This window comes from Bos taurus, chromosome 6 (assembly GCF_002263795.3).
Source record: "Bos taurus isolate L1 Dominette 01449 registration number 42190680 breed Hereford chromosome 6, ARS-UCD2.0, whole genome shotgun sequence".
NCBI lineage: Eukaryota > Metazoa > Chordata > Mammalia > Artiodactyla > Bovidae > Bos > Bos taurus.
The window spans coordinates 105,845,316-105,857,393 of NC_037333.1; the positions used below are offsets into that span (position 1 = coordinate 105,845,316).

Genomic DNA, 12,078 nt, shown 5'->3' on the forward strand with positions numbered 1-12,078 from the left:
GTGAAAATAGTAACAGATTTAATTTTCTTGGGCTCAAAAATCACTTTAGATGGTGACTGTAGCCATGAAATTAAAAGATGCTTGCTCCTTGGAAGAAAAGCTATGACAAACCCAGACAGCATATTAAAAAGTAGAGACATCACTTTGCCGACAAAGGTCCATATAGTCAAAGCCATGCTTTCTCCAGTAGTCAGGTACAGATGTGAGAGTTGAGCCATAAAAAAGCTGAGTACTGAAGAATTGATGCTTTCAAATTGTGGTGTTGGAGAAGACTCTTGAGAGTCCCTTGGACTGCAAGGAGATCCAACCAGTCCATCCTAAAGAAGACCAGTTCTGGGCGTTCATTGGAAGGATTGATGTTGAAGCTGAAGCTCCAATACTTTGGCCACCTGATGTGAAGAGCTGACTTATTGGAAAAGACCCTGATGCTGGGAAAGATTGAGGGCAAAAGAAGTGGATGACAGAGGATTAGATGGTTGGATGGCATCACCAAATCAGAGGACGTGAGTTTGGGCAAACTCTAGGAGATGGTGAAGGACAGGGAATTCTGGCATGCTGCAATCCATGACGTCACAAAGGGTTGGATGTAACTTAGCTACTGAACAACAACATTTATCATCTGGCCAAAATGCCCTTGCCTGTGGTTAAATTACAACTGGGAGACATCTGAACAAAAGACATTATTTAGGAGACGTTTGGAACAGATCAGGAGAGTCACCATCAGGATTTAGGTGATGTTGACACATCTAATTATTGGTTCCTGGCCATAATTGCAATTTGAATACACTCAGTAATTATGTGCTGAATGAATGTTTCAAATGTAAAACATGTGTATTTGAAATTGGGGAGATTAAAGACTTTCACAATATCAGTAGCACTCACAAACAGGAATTGACCATGAAAATGATGGACTCTAATATTTGATGAGTTTGATGTTGATTGTATGTACTCATTCAGAAATGAATTTCCTTTCCTGAATTTAAGCTCCTTACAATACAATCTTCTTGGAGGGAGCATAGCACCTTTATTGAAAGATCGTTAAACATATGCATCTCCTTCCAAGATTAATTAGGTGATCTTTCTGGGTCCATTCTATTAACCTGTAATTAGACTGTAGAGATACTTACGCTTCATGACACACATTTTAATTGCATCCCGCTGTGTGCTGATGTAACACACAGCTCTGGAAAACAAGGCACGAGCAAGGAGATTGTATGCAGAGAAGGAAGTGACTTTGGCTCCTGGACTGGATTTCTGGGCAAGACGGCTCCAGCTCCCTGTCTCCCTTCATCCAGTGCCATCTGGAAGACTCTTTTGTGAAAGATAGCAGGAGGCAGGATTCAGGTGTCTGGATATTGCACAAAATAAACTGGTTTAGTTTCATCAGTCTTTTTGTACCTTTCCTAAGTTCCTCCTCTTGCCCTCAGTGTATCTCTGATAAGAACCACTGACTTTGGCTGTGTGTGTGCTCAGTTGCTTCAGTGTTGTCCAACTTTTGGTGACTACGGACTGTAGCCCGCCAAGCTCCTGTTTGTCCATGGGATTCAACCCACTGGAGTGGGTTGCCATGCCCTCCTCCAGGGGATCTTCCCAACCCATGGATCAGACCTGAGTCTCTTATGTCTCCCGAATTGGCAGGTGGGTTTTTTACCCACTGAGCTACCTGGGAAGCCCTTGGATACATTCACCACTAATAGTAAAGAACCTTGTGAATAGCAAGACAGGAATTAGTTTCCCATTTTCCGGATACATTAGTTTCCTGTTTGATGGGCTTCCCTGGTGGCTCATCTGGCAAAGAATCTGCCTGCAATGTGAGAGACCTGGGTTCCATTCCTGGGTTGGGAAGATCCCCTGGAGAAGGGAAAGGCTACCCACTCCACTATTCTGGTCTGGAGAATTCCTTGGACTGTATAGTCCATGGGGTCCCAAAGAGTCAGACATGACTGAGCAACTTTCACTTACTAAACAGTTATCTCTTGAACACTCCTCACCTGCTCTGACATGGAGTCTCAAAGAGTCAGACACGACTGAGCGACTTTCACTTTCACTTTCTTTTCTGGATGCAAAAACTAGGACTTAGCAATAGGATCAGAATCTGACTCTTTCGTGCTAGGCCAATTGAATTCCAGAATGGTCTTTTCTGCCTAACTGGGCAAGTGAGTGTAAATCCCAGACCAAGCCCTCAGTAGCCATGTAACAGGATAGGTTATCTTCCCAACTCTCCTGAGCTGTTTTATTTAAAGGGCATTTCCTGAGCACCAGTGAGCCATAGTATTAGAGCTAATGCTTCTAAGAGGCCCAGTTCCTCTTCTATGTGAGTTTACAGTCTAAAAATCAATGAATAAAACATCATCAGTGCTATAATTACAAATGGATTATAAGAATGTCATGAATATTCTCATCCTCTCATCCATCGAAATGGAAATGTTCCCTATCTCAACAGGACTTCCTGTTTCCACTGTTAACGAGCATGCAGAATGGGAATTGGTTGAGGGGAGGCTTGCAGGGAGGTGACAGGCAGCATTTAGTCAGACACTCATTCTCAGGTCATACAAGCACAAGTGTGGCCATTGCAGGGACTCAAGGGTGAGCCAGGCATCTAGTTAGATTGGGTGCATGGAAGGGTCTACACAGGAGGTGTCCCTTTGATTTTACCTTTTGTCATTGACTCCTTTTGCTGTCTGTGTCCATCACGTGATTTTTGGAGAGAAAGGAAAGCCAGTTATAGTCAAGTGTTCAACTTCTTTTAAAAGATTATTTTGATGTGGACTATTTCTAAAGTCTTTATTGAATCTGTTACAACGTTGCTTCTATTTTTTATGTTTTGGTGTTTTGATCAGGAGGCATGGGGGGTCTTAGCTCTCCCCCCCGCAGGGATCGAACCTGCACTGCCTCCACTGGAAGGTGAGGTCTAACCCCTGGATTGCCAGGGAAGTCCCTGTAGTGTTCCACTTTTAACATGTCACCCTGACTTCAATTCTGAATATAGTTTCTGAGCCAGAAGACATGCTTCTCATTTCAAAGGTGAAAAACCGAGGCACAGAGGGGATAGGTATTCCTTTGTGAAGTTACAGTAAAAACCCAGAGTCTGTGACTCCAGCCCAGCTATCCCAAGTGGCTAAGTTTGGTTGCATTTGTAATTTTACCCAAAGGCTTGGAATTTTTGCTTTCTTTCTGATCACCTGCCCATCTGCCAATCACTCTCTTTGATTTGGAGTGCAAGAGTGAAGGCAAAAGGAGAAAGGGGTGGCAGAGGATGAGATGGTTAAATAGCATCACTAACTCAATGAACAGGAATCTGAGCAAACTCCAGAAGATAGTGGAGGACAGAGGAACCTGGTGTGCTCCAGTCCATGGGGTCTCAAAGAGTCAGAGACGATTTAGTGACTGAACAACAACAACAACAATTCTGCCTCCAGCTGGCTTTCATGTCACAAAGGGGGGAATAACTAAAACAAGCCATTTAATATAAAGAAAGGAAGGAAAAGATAAACATTAAATAGAAGAATAAAAAATAATGAGGGAAGGCCTGGACCCAGCACCCTACATCTTGGTGGGGATCTTCCCTGGGAGTTTCACGCATTACAGGTGGATTCTTTACTGTCTTAGCCACCGGGAAGCCCACACAGGAACCTGCAACCTCACAGTCTGAGTGTGAAATGCCCTTGTTTCTGTATGGATTCTTTTAATCTGAGGCTACTTCTACTTCAGTTGGACCATGGAACTGTCTTCTAGCTCTTTTTCTGTTGGGTTTTGGTGTTTAAAATATCTTCAAAGCAAGCTAGGAAATAACTTTCCATTTTGCCAATGTTTGCTTTTCAGTGTTTTGAATGAATCTTCTTTGCAAACTGCTAAGCTAATTGAACCACCACCATTTCAGCTGAAAAAACACTCTGCCTTGCCAAAGCACATGTGCTTGTGCACTCAACTTCAGCACCGGGGAGGGGGCAGAGCTGGGGGAAAGGACTGTTTTTGGCCTAAATGCCAGGTGCGCAGTAAGGAGGGGTTTCTTGGTTTGATTTGTTCTCTTTGGGGAGGATAGGAGCTGGCATTAGAAGGGCCCACTTCACACTCCTGAGAGATACTATTTTTTTTGGTTCAGAAATACAAAGAATTAGTAGCTCAGAGAAGTCAAGTGACTTGCCCAAGGTTAAAGATAGAGGAGATGTCATCATGATCCCATCCAGGTAGTTTCATCCAGCAAGGCTGTATCACCTCAGAACTTCAGCGAACTGTTCAGAGGAGAATTTGATTTCTTACCTGATATCCTGGATTCAATTCCATTAAAAAAAAAAAAAAAAACACTGAAATTTAAACTTAGTTGTATATGACTCCTGTGCCCTTATTTGATAGTGTCCTGTGTTCTGAATTTTATTTTTTTTTCTTTTTCCTGGGAGTGGTCTGGCTCCCTGTCTCCTCTACAATGTCACGAACCTCCATCCATAGTTCATCAGGCACTCTGTCTATCAGATCTAGTCCCTTAAATCTATTTCTCACTTCCACTGTATAATCAAAAGGGATTTGATTTAGGCCATACCTGAATGGTCTAGTGGTTTCCCCCATTTCTTCAATTTAAGTCTGAATTTGGCAATAAGGAGTTCATGATCTGAGCTACAGTCAGCTCCCAGTCTTGTTTTTGCTGAGTGTATAAAGTTTCTTCATTTTTGGCTGCAAAGAATATAATCAATCTGATTTCGCTGTTGGCCATCTGGTGATGTCCACATGTAGAGTCTTCTCTTGTGTTGTTGGAAGAGGGTGTTTGCTATGACCAGTGCATTCTCTTGGCAAAACTCTAGATTGAGGGCAGGAGGAGAAGTGGACAACAGAGGATGAGATGGCTGAATGGCATCACTGACTCAATGGACATGAGTTTGGGTAAACCCAAGAGTTGGGGATGGACAGGGAGGCCTGATGTGCTCCAGTTCATGGAGTTGCAAAGAGCTGGACATGACTGAGTGACTGAACTGAACTGAACTGAACTGTGTTCTGAATATGCCATTTGGTTGCTCATTCATGAGAGGCAATTACAAAACAAACAAACAAACAAACAAATAAAAAAATAAACAGATGTTCTGCAAACACTCTCTAAAGGAACTTCTAAACTTTCCATGAATCAGATTTATTTGAGCAATGTATTACCTGCCCTTTAAAAAAAATCGAAATTATTCTCTTGGCAGATTTCTAAAACAGATTATTTCATCATAAAACCAGGTACTGTATGTGTGCCATGGTTCTAGAAATGTGCTGGTGTTTAGTCAGATTCTTCTCCCCAAGTTCAAAACTTAACTGAGGGATGTAAAGGGAAAAGTGTCCACTGGAGTCGCACTGTAATGGGTCTAAGATGAGGTATAAGTCACCTGTGATTTAAATGAGAAGCAAAACATTGACACTTGCGAACTTAATTAAATCTCTTAAAAAAAAAAAGAGGTGATGCTGAATTGGAATTCACTATTTTTTTTAAAAAATGAAAATTGTGCTCAGCTGAAGGCTGAAATTTTTAATGTTTGAAATTTAAATTTACTTAGGTTCTGGCAAAAACCATCTGATATTTTGAAATTAAAATGAACTTTTGTATAAATGGATAAGTTTGAAGACATAAGTGACTGAATGACATAGTCAAGAATTATCTATGCTCCCAACCTCCAACACCCAGCTTGGTACTTGGTGTATGGAGTGAAGTTAATCAGTTCAGTTCAGTCACTCAGTCGTGTCTCTTTGCGACCCTATGGACTGCAGCACGCCAGGCCTCCCTGTCCATCACCAACTCCCGGAGTTTACTCAAACTCATGTCCATTGAGTTGCTGATGCCATCCAACCATCTCATCCTCTGTCATCCCCTTCTCCTCTCACCTTCAATATTTCCCAGCATCAGGGTCTTTTCCAATGAGTCAACTCTTCACATCAGGTGACCAGAGTATTGGAGTTTCAGCTTCAGCATCATTCCTTCCAATGAACACCCAGGACTGATTTCCTTTAGGATGGACTGGTTGGATCTCCTTGCAGTCCAAGGGACTCTCAAGAGTCTTCTCCAACACCACAGTTCAAAAGCATCAATTCTTCAGCACTCAGCTTTCTTCACATTCCACCTCTCACATCCGTACATGACCACTGGAAAAACCATAGCTTTGACTAGACAGACCTTTGTTGGCAAAGCAATGTCTCTCCTTTTTAATATGCTGTCTAGGTTGGTCATAGCTTTTCTTCCAAGGAGCAAGCATCTTTTAATTTCATGGCTACAGTCACCATCTGCAGTGATTTTGGAGTCCCAAAAATAAAGTCTATGATGGTTTTCATTGTTCCTCCATGTATTTGTCATGAAGTGATGGGACCAGATGCCATGACCTTAGTTTTCTGAAGTTAATAAAATTTATTGAATAAATGTGAGGATATATTTAAGTGATTAGATACCTTAATACTTTGAGTGTCTTAGTCCTTTCAGGTTGCTGTAATGAAGTATCATAGACTGGGTGGTTTATAAGGTACCTAGTTCCATTCACAATGGCTCCACACTCCTGACCTAAACACCTACCAAGGTTATCACCTCCAAATACTATCCCATTGGGCATTAGATCTTCAACATGTGAGTCTGGGGAGGACACAGACAATAAGACCATAGCGCAGAGTTTTATCTACAATTTCCAAACTCAGAAAACTGTCTTACAAGGAACTACATTTTTATACTGTTTTTCCTCTGAATTAGTGCATGGAAAACCATACCTCAGATAAATAAAATGGTAATATGTTCAACAATCTCATTTATAGACAGAAACTCTGAAGAACATCTGAACATCATGCTTATCTCTATAAAGCCCTTTGGAGTCCAGGTTGGATTAAGAATGAATCATTCTAAGTGTGTAACAGTTAATACTCATATAACAGCTATAATATTCCAGGCACTCTTCTGAGTGTTTCGTGTGATCATGTTTAACACACAGCTCCAGTAGAACTCTATCTATACCACTTAAAAATCTAAAAACTGAGGCACAGAAAGTTTTAATTTTCCCAATATCAACAGGAAATGCCAGCTCTGGGCATTAGAACTCACACCATCTGGTTTATAAACCACTGCTTGTATTGTTTCTCTGAAATCCAGCCCCAGAGTCCCTCTGCCTAACTGCCTTTTAAACAAGTTAAAGCCAATTAATCTCTAAACAGTGGACATTGTTACTTCTATGTTCATTTTTACTGTTGTTAGTTTTATTACTAATTACTCTGTTTCAGGAACTTACCCTGAACTCTCTGGAATAATGGTCACCTACTTCTGGGAGATGGTGATGCTAATTCTATTTTATGCGGGACAACACAGAGGCAGTGAAAAGGTACCCAAAATCTCAAAGTGAGTAAGAGGCACAATTTGGATTTAAATCAAGGCAATTTTTTCCCTCCCTCTGGCTACCAAGATGAAGGTTGGATTTTTATTTTTTGGAACTACAAGCTTGCTGATGTTTAACTTATAATTTCTTGCATACCCATCACGTCTCCTAAAACAGGAGGTGACAGCATTCAGAGAAACTGAGCTGCACCCATGGCTCATGGTGGTGGGTCATCCTTCATTTTCGTTCTCAAAAAGGGCATCCTTCACATGCTTCTCTCTCCAGTCCCTTCCAGGGCTGGAGGTCTGTTCAAACTTGATTCTGTGCTGTTCCTTTTATTCTTCCTCCTCTCTTATCTTTGTGTATCAGTGTCTGTGTGTGCGAGTGGGGGTGAGCTGGGGTGAGGTCCCCCGGGCCCGAGTGTGCAGACACGCACAGTCATTATTTTCACAAGCCTTGCCATTACTTGGGGCACTTGTGGGCTGTTTCCTTGTTTGGCTTTCTTCTTCCCATCGACAGCTAAAGCTGTGCTCTTTTGTTTGTGATTCTGTGTTTAGAGCCCCTGAGAAGGACTATAAAGTTGCCCGTGTGTCAAAGGTACATGGAGTAGAACTGAAGGACTGGAAAGGGGCCTGGGGTGGTAGTGATTCCCAGGGTGACTCATGGAAGGAGCTTCTGAGGTTAGCCAAGGAGGGGGTGGACCCTGCATCCTCCACAGTTTTGTTCAGAGATGGCTGGTGGGTATGCCTTTCTCACAACTGAGCATCCTTTGATAGACTGAAGTTTCTCTGTTGGCAAAGGAGGAAAACATCCCTGACTGTGCCTCTCTTATGCTCCTTGGGGCCTGCTTCACCCTGTCATGACACCCTGGCTGTTGGTCCTGGTCCTCTGATCCTTGAGGGCCAGGAAGGGCTGTCAGGACTCTGAAATCCTCCTCCAAGGTGTCTGTAAATTCCCAGGGGGCCCTGCATCTCAAGTCACTTCTAGCTCCAAAAGGCTGCCCATGCCCCGGGCAATGTGTGTGCCTTACTTTTGTTCATTTCAAAAGTGAAACTCAACCCTTTCCTCAAATTGCAAACAAAAAAGCAATCACTGCAGTAATATGAACAACAAACTATTCCTAAGTGAAGACACTTAACAGGAGGAAGGGTATTTTGGAGAAATGGATTTGTACTGCAGAAGGGTATGGAAATTATGTTGTTTTCTTTAAAGTTTATTTATTTTTAATTGGCTTTCCAGGTGGCATTAGTGGTAAAGAACCTGTCTGCCAATGCAGGAGACATAAGAGATGCAGGTTCAATCCCTAGGTCGGGAAGATCCCCTGGAGGAGGGTATGACAACCCTCCAGAGCTTATTTCTTAAAATCATCAGTGTCTCTTTACCTGGGTGACCCAAGGGACCATCTAGAAGATTCTATGGCTCAGAGTGAACACATAGATGGGATTGTGAGACAGGAATTTCATTCTTCCTGTCTTTGCTCCTTACACAGTCAGCAGCTAGCCAGTGTTTCCAGACTGTGGAGGTGTGGTTAACAACAACGAGATGTTTATCTCTACTAGAGAAGGCTTTTCAAGTAACCCCTTATCAGGTAACTTGTTTCAGTGACAATTATACAGAGGGAAACATTGCCCATTCATTTGGAATTGGATTGTATTTTTGTAGCTTGCATTATGGTTTGTAGAAGGAGGCTGTGCCTGCAGGGTGATGCCAAGTCCATCTGTGTGCTCTCTTTGGTCTTCTTGGTCCTGCTGACTGGGGGGCATGAAGTAGCTCCCCAGTCAGCAGGTTCAAATTCCTTTTTGATGACTGGCTCGAGAAAATTCTTTTTTGATGACACCATTTGATATAGAAACCTCCATGAACTCAGTATAATGAGGTTAAATACATGAGGGAGCCAACTGACCAAAAGCTCAAATCAGACCCTTCTGACCTAGGTTGGACTACATATTATTGTAATATTGTCGTAGACCATCTCTGTTGAGTTCTGTGGTCCAAGGTCTATACACAGTGTTTTACTTATTTCATAAGGTAGCTATGAACTTCCATTTTACAGATGAGAACACTGGAGTCAGCAAGGTGAGAAATTTGCCCGGCATCACTGTCTGCTTAAATTTGCCAGAACTAGAACCCTTTCAAAGAATCCCAAAGAAAGGCAATGCCAAAGAATGCTCAAACTACTGCACAGTTGCACTCATCTCACATGCTAGTAAAGTAATGCTCAAAATTCTCCAAGCCAGGTTTTTCAGCAATAGGTGAACCGTGAACTTCCAGATGTTCAAGCTGATTTTAGAAAAGGCAGAGGAACCAGAGATCAAATTGCCAACATCCGCTGGATCATCGAAAAAGCAAGAGAGTTCCAGAAAACATCTATTTCTGCTTTATTTTTTGACTATGCCAAAGCCTTTGACCGTGTGGATCACAATAAACTGTGGAAAATTCTGAAAGAGATGGGAATACCAGACTACCTGACATGCCTCTTGAGAAACCTATATGCAGGTAAGGAAGCAACAGTTAGAATTGGACATGGAACAACTGACTGGTTCCAAATAGGAAAAGAAGTACATCAAGGCTGTATATTGTCACCCTGCTTATTTAACTTCTATGCAGAGTATATCATGAGAAACGCTGGGCTGGAAGAAGCACAAGCTAGAATAAAGATTGCCAGGAGAAATATCAATAACCTCAGATATGCAGATGACACCACCCTTATGGCAGAAAGTGAAGAGGAACTAAAAAGCCTCTTGATGAAAGTGAAAGAGGAGAGTGAAAAAGTGGGCTTAAACCTCAACATTCAGAAAACTAAGATCATGGTATCTGGTCCCATCACTTCATGGGAAATAGACAAGGAAACAGTGGAAACAGTGTCAGATTTTATTTTTGGGGGCTCCAAAATCACTGCAGATGGTGATTGCAGCCATGAAATTAAAGGACGCTTACTCCTTGGAAGGAAAGTTATAACCAACCTAGATAGCATATTAAAAAGCAGAGACATTACTTTGCCAACAAAGGTCCAACTAGTCAAGGCTATGGTTTTTCCAGTGATCATGTATGGATGTGAGAGTTGGACTATGAAGAAGGCTGAGCACTGAAGAATTGATGCTTTTGAAGTGTGGTGTTGGAGAAGACTCTTGAGAGTCCCTTGGACTGCAAGGAGATCCAACCAGCTGTTCTGAAGGAGATCAGGCCTGGGAAGATCAGCCCTGGGATTTCTTTGGAAGGAATGTTGCTAAAGCTGAAACTCCAGTACTTTGGCCACCTGATGCGAAGAGCTGGCTCACTGGAAAAGACCCTGATGCTGGGAGGGATTGGGGGAAGGAGGAGAAGTGGATGACAGAAGATGAGATGGCTGGATGGCATCACCGACTTGATGGACATGAGTTGGTGATGGACAGGGAGGACTCCAGGAGTTGGTGATGGACAGGGAGGCCTGGCATGCTGGGATTCATGGGGACACAAAGATTCGGACATGACTGACATGACTGAACTGAACTGAGAACGCTCTCAGACATTTGATGCTTCAAAGATACCACTCTGTCTCCCTGTAGCTTGGAGCTGTGCTTTATTAACACTAATGATAATGACATCTATTTGCATTGATTTAAAAGTCAATGAGCTGGGGGTGGACCAGTAGCTTTGAGGGCTCCCCTGGTGGCTCAGACAGTAAAGAATCTGCCTGCAATGCAGAAGACCTGGGTTCAGTCTCTGGGTCAAGAAGATCCCCTGGAGAAGGAAATGGCAACTCAAAATTTTGAATTCAAAATTCAAAAATTCTTCCCTGGAGAACCCCATGGGCAGAGGAGCCAGGTGGTCTACAGCACATGGGGTCACAAAGCGTTAGATGTAACTTGCACAACTAATACACACAGTGACTGAGCAAATGGCTGGTTGGAGTTGTTTTACTGGAACCGGGTAGTACAAGAAGTGAGTACTCGCTCACTCTGCAGTCTGAGGGCGCATGGTTCTGGTGGTGGGTATGATTCAGATTTGGAAAAAACATGGTTTACTGATATTGGTATAAGTCAGGTGTCAACCCAGATGTGGAACCCCAAAGAAAGATATCTACTTTTCTACTGCAAGTACTTAAAATGCAAAACCATCTCAGGCTGAGAGGACCTTTAACAAGACCCTAATGGAGAGTTCCACTCTGGGTCAGTTGAGGGGCCATCGTTGACATTCATCTCCTCAATGGGAATCCCCACCCTTTTGAACTCCAGTGAAAAGAAAATTCACTTCAAGAGTTTCCCCAGGTCAAAATGAAGATGCTGTCTGTGTTCTATGTACTTTGACTCTTCGCAACACCATGAATTGTATCCTGTCAGGCTCCTCTGTCCATGGGATTCTCCTGGTAAGAATACTGGAGTGTGGTGCCATTTTCTACTCCAGGGAACATCTGACCCAGGGACTTAACCCATATCTCTTGCATCTCCTGCACTGGCAAGTGGGCAAGTGGGTTCTTTACCCCTGAGCCACCTAGGAAGTCCAGGGGAGCCGGTGGAAGGTGGCTGAGTCATGTTTAAGGGGGTCCCCTCAGACTAAGACTTGGAAAGTTGGGTAGTAGTGTTTTCCAGAACTGTCCTGTCAGGCACCACCTGGGCATTGTTCTGGAGTCTACAGATGATAAAAGGGAGGAGGCTGAACCTGGATTCACCATCTGCTTTGAGCAAATTACTTAGATTATTTTTTAATTGCATGCAGTTGCAAAATGCCTGATGCGCAGAAAGGCTCAAGGGCTTTTAGCCCAATGTCTTGTTTAGTTTGTGACTCT

General features: G+C 42.8%; 1 long non-coding RNA gene across 8 annotated transcripts in view; it reads left to right on the forward strand.

Annotated features, from left to right (window-relative positions):
• Window positions 1-214: 214 nt before the first annotated feature.
• The window catches only part of LOC112447169 (uncharacterized), a 64,662-nt gene continuing 52,798 nt past the window's right edge, over window positions 215-12,078 (forward strand). For 6 of the 8 annotated variants that reach the window (XR_009494949.1, XR_009494953.1, XR_009494954.1 and 3 more), the window contains exon 1: window positions 215-731. This is a non-coding gene — a long non-coding RNA (uncharacterized lncRNA). Of the gene's footprint in view, window positions 732-7,222; window positions 7,337-8,802; window positions 8,902-12,078 lie in introns of those variants that run through there. The other 2 variants (XR_009494950.1, XR_003035280.2) reach the window with 2 other exon arrangements.